The sequence below is a fragment of the Felis catus genome, chromosome C1, assembly GCF_018350175.1.
Source record: "Felis catus isolate Fca126 chromosome C1, F.catus_Fca126_mat1.0, whole genome shotgun sequence".
NCBI lineage: Eukaryota > Metazoa > Chordata > Mammalia > Carnivora > Felidae > Felis > Felis catus.
The window spans coordinates 107,162,547-107,167,398 of record NC_058375.1 but is presented as its reverse complement, the minus strand read 5'-3'; the positions used below and the strand labels follow the sequence as shown (position 1 = coordinate 107,167,398).

General features: G+C 41.6%; 1 long non-coding RNA gene across 1 annotated transcript; it reads right to left on the bottom strand.

The window, feature by feature from the left end:
* Positions 1-2,529: 2,529 nt before the first annotated feature.
* On the bottom strand, positions 2,530-4,230 carry LOC109503123. Its single transcript, XR_002162021.1, has 2 exons — positions 4,181-4,230; positions 2,530-3,137 (listed from the first exon to the last, which is right to left on the bottom strand). It is a non-coding gene; the product is annotated as an uncharacterized LOC109503123 (long non-coding RNA).
* Positions 4,231-4,852: the final 622 nt, after the last annotated feature.

The following is a 4,852-nucleotide window of genomic DNA, read 5'->3' as shown; positions in this document are numbered from 1 at the left end:
ATGTGCACTCAAAATGAATGTGTATTCTGTTGCTTTAGGGTAGAATGTTCTGAATATATCCATTAAGTCCATCTTATCAAGTATGTTGTTCAAAGTCATTATTTCCTTGTTGTTTTTCTGCTTAGATGATCTGTCCATTGATGTAAGTAGGTTGTTAAAGTCTCCTATTATTGTGTTATTATCAGTGAGTTTCTTTATGTTTGTTAGTAATTGATTTATATTTGGATCCTTCAAGTTTGGGGCATAAATATTTACAATTGTTGGATCTTCTTGATAGACCACTTAATTATGATATAATGCTTTTCTTCATCTCTTGTTTCAGTCTTTTTTTAAAAAAAAAATCTCATCTGATATAATTTTGGCTACTCTGGCTTTCTTTTGGTGTCCACTAGCATGACAGATGGTTCTCCATCCCCTTACTTTCAATCTGCTGATGTCTTCAGGTCTAAAATGAGTCTCCTGTAGGCATTATATAAATGGGTCTTGCTTTTGTTTATCTATTCTGATGCCCTATGTATCATTACATAGTCCATTACTATCATTACACAGTCAATTTACATTCAGAGTGAGTACTGAAAGATATGAATTTATTGCCATTCTTTTACCTGTGAAATTAGTGTTTCTGGTGATGTTCTCTGTTCCTTTCTAGTCTTTGTTGCTTCTAGTCTACCCCCTCCTACTCCCTCTCAAAGAGTCCTCTTTAATATTTCTTGCAGGGCTGGTTTAGTGGTCATTAATTCCTTTAGTTTTTATTTGTATAGAAAATTCTTTATCTCCCCTTCTATTCTGAATGGCAGTCTTGCTGGATAAAGTATTCTTGACTCCATATTTTTCCCATACAGCACATCGAATCCTGCCATTCCCTTCTGGATTGCCAACTTTATGTGGACAGATATGCTGTGAACCTGATCTGTCTTCCCTTATAGGTTAAGGATTATTTTTCCCTTGCTGTTTTCAGGATTTTTTCCTTGCCTGTATTTTGTGAATTTAACTATGATATGCTTTGGGGTTAGCCAGCTTTTGTTTAATTTAATGGAAGTTCTCTGTGTTTCTTAGATTTTGATGTCTGCATCCTTCCCAGATTAGGGGAGTTTTCAGCTATAATTTGCTCAAAGTCAGTGAGTTCCATAAGTCTACTTTTGTGATCCATAACTTTTGTTTCTCCATTCTTTTCAGCTTCATTATTTTCATTATTTCCCTTATTTCCCATAATTATATCTTTTATGTCACTAATTCATTCCTCTGCTTTGTGCATCCTCGCTGTCACAGCATCCATTCAGGTTTGCATCTTAGTTATAGCATTTTTAATTTTGGTCTGGCTATATTTTATCTCTTTTATCTCTGCAGTAAGGGGTTCTTTAGAGTCTTTTATGCTTTTTTCAAGTCCAGCTAGAATCCTTATAATTGTTGTTTTAAATTCTAGTTCAGATATCTCACTTATATCTGTATTGATTAAATCCCTGGCCATCATTTCTTCCTGTTCTTTGTTTTGTGGTAAATTTCTCTGTCTTGTCATTTTGGAGGAAAAAAATAATAAAATTAAATTCAAAGTATAAAAAATTTTAAAATAATGAAGGAAGCTAGATCGTAGGTGTGTTTTGTTCTGCCTGTCAAGAGAAACTTGATAGAAAAAAGAAAATACAAAAAATTAAAAATTAAAAAAATAAAATTAAAAAATAAATAAAATAAAAAATTTTGATCTTTTTGTATCCAAGCAAAGCAAAACAAAACAAACAAACAAACAAACCCAAAGGAAACTAGATCCTGTGTCTCTTAGAGCTAGAGCTTTGCAGAACTCCATGATCAGTAGACTTAGTGTGTGGAAAGGGTTTGTGCTGGTCTTCTGGGGGAGGGGCCTGCTGCTCTGATTCTCAGGCTGACTTGCCTTAGTGGAGATGGAGGGTGCAGGGGGCAGGGCTTGGTGTAACAGGCTCTGTTCTCCATTTGGTGGTGCAACTTACTGAGGTCAAGTCCACCAACTACATTTTAAATGCATTAATTACATTTGTGGTTACACGACTGCATATATTTGGCAAAAGTCTTTGAATTGTATATTTAAATATTATTGAAGTTTATTCTGTGTAAATTATACAATAATAAAAATGATTTTGAAACTTAAATAAGGGTTTATTCCATATATGCATTTGTATGTGTATGTATATGTGTACTTAAGTTGAAGGGAACTGATTAGAAGCAGGGTAGAGAATGGGGAGACTGGAGTGAGGAGGTGATGGTAGGAAGGAGGATGATACCTGTCTCCTGGCCATGTCTGAGGTACAGAGTTAGACATGTGAAGGTAACCAAAGGGGGAAGGAGCAATGTTCACAATTAATGCTGCTTCAGGGCCTTGATTAAAAGGGAAAGAAAAGAATCAGTGGAGACTACAAATGTATAAAAGTATGACAAAATTTCCCTTCTGACCCTTGACCCTGTCCTCTGTCCACTAAAGCCCCTGCAGCCACCAGCAGAGGCAGAGGAGAAGAGAACAGTTGTAACAAAAATGGGATATGATATCAGCCTACACCAAGGTAGTGATCAGATTCAATTTTATTGTTCTAATTCTGGCAACAGAATGCAATTAATACAAGTTGTGGAGAAACAAGGAGTTTGCACTTTGAGATTCCCAGGACAGTCACAGATGGGGGAAGAAAGGCAGAAAATGAATTTTAGAGAGATGTTTTGGGCTTCTGGACACCAGGGTAGAGGGATCCTCTGGCTAGAGCCTAAGCTTTTGCTCAGATCTCTCCACCATTCAGGAAGGTCAGGGGAAGAGGGTATCAAGGTCCACTTCAACAGCAGCCTCCAGATGACTGATTGTTGCCCCCTCCGCAACACCCAGAGCTCCCAGATGGCTGGCCACAGCATCCGGAGCCCCCTGAGGGCTGGCTGCAGCAGTCACAGCTCTGTCTGTGGCGATGGGACCTTCGTCGCCTGTGGTGGCTCAGACAGCAGCCACCACCCCCAGAGCTACAACAGCCCCCGCCCCCAGAGCTGGAGCCACAGCAGCCCCCAGAGCTGACACTGCAGCAGGAAGAGACTGGGGGGCATTTTGGGGGACACTTGGGAGGACATTTGGGAGGTGGCTGGCACTGCTGCTGGTTCTGCTGGCAGGACATCTTAGCAGGGAGGGTCAGGAGCTGAAGAAGAGTCACACAGTGAGTCAGACTGGGACACAGAGCCCCCTGCCCATCTCACCCTCTTAACATATCATAGAATCATAGAAATATCACTTAGAAACATCTCATATAATCCAGAAGCTGCACAACATTCCTGTACTTTGGCATCATCTCTTTGGAACCTCAGGTGAGCCTTATAAGTCAGGCACACACTTTCCTCTAGTATACAAGGTAGTAAACTAAAACCAAACCATATTACCAAACACATCCAAGAGTCTAAAGTCTTGTAGGTGAAGATGGTACTGGTTTCAACCACACCTTTCAAATCTGAAGTTGTTCAATTAATAGGCCATTTGAGGGGATACTATTTCTTCTATTTCTTAAAGGAAACCTACAGTAATTGTTGCCTCTTGTCATAACTTCCAAGATGATTTTATTCTGTGAGGTCAGCATTACAAAGGACCTTGGCGATGCCCCACTTCAGTAAGATCACATTAAAGAGACTGATAAACCTCTCAGCCAGTCCAAGCTAAGACTTGAAACCGGATCCCTGATCTCAGTCCAGAACGCAGGTCTCCTCTCTTTACCACTTCAAGCTGGCAGGTTGGCAAGGTGATTCTCAGGCTTGTGTTATCCTCATCAACACAGGAAGTGTACAAAAACATTCCAAGACCCACGAGTAGGCAGGTTTAACAAGTCAAAAAGAGCCTAAGGTCCCTGTCTACCACCCTCCTTTGCAAGGAGGAACAGGGTTGTATTTTCAAAAGTGAACTGTCTCCTGAAACTTGTCAGAGTGGAGCCCAGTGTCTGTGCTTCAGTGTCCCCATCCTGAGGGGCACATCGAAATGCAGATCCATTTGCTTTCTCCAGATCTCAAGGCATAGACATCTGGTTCTCCACATGTTCTCAGCTGGTGCTAGAACACTTCCTGCACTCCTTCCTCAAACCCTCCTCCTCTGCCACAATGGGTCCTTTTCTCCCAAATCCCTATTCTATCTGCCTCCTTGCTCTGGTCTGAGCTCCTTCTGTGAAAGGCACTGGTCCTGGTCCCAGGGGACACTTACCGGTGCACAGGCAATACTGGGTCTGTCAGCACCTCAGGAGAGGAGTGCATGATGGGGCTCTGTCCCCAAAGCCCTTTTATCCTGGCCTTGGGCTCTGCCCCCAGCCTGTGAGACAGGACCTGGGCATGAGGGGACTGCTTCCTGCCACCCACATGCTACTGTGACAGGTGGTGACTGGCAGCTCCTTCCTGCCTCCTTCCATGGGGCCCAAAATGCAAGGGCTAGGGCTTCTTAGAAACAAGGAGTGACATGGTTGTGGACAATTTAATTTGATCTTTTGTCTCATTCTCCTTGGCAAGTGCCACCTGGAAGGTCACACAGCTCTTGTTTTGGACCTTGGGCCAGAGTCCCTTTCTTTCCTTCTTCCTGACACATAAAATCAGTGGCTCTTGGAAGCCTGTTCTGGATTATAATTTAGAGATACCTTCACATTTCTCTACTTATGCCCAAGTCTAAGCCACCCTGCCAGGCTCCCAGAGGTCAGCAAACTGGTCTAGAGTCCAAATCTGCCCCTCTGCCTATTTTGTGTAGCCTGCAAGCTAAGAATGGTTTTACGTGTTTAATGTTTGGAAATAAAAATCAAAGAAGTATACTTCATGACACATGGGGATTCTATTAAATTCAAATTTCAGTGTTTTTAACGTTTTACTTGGAACCCATTCATTAACAATG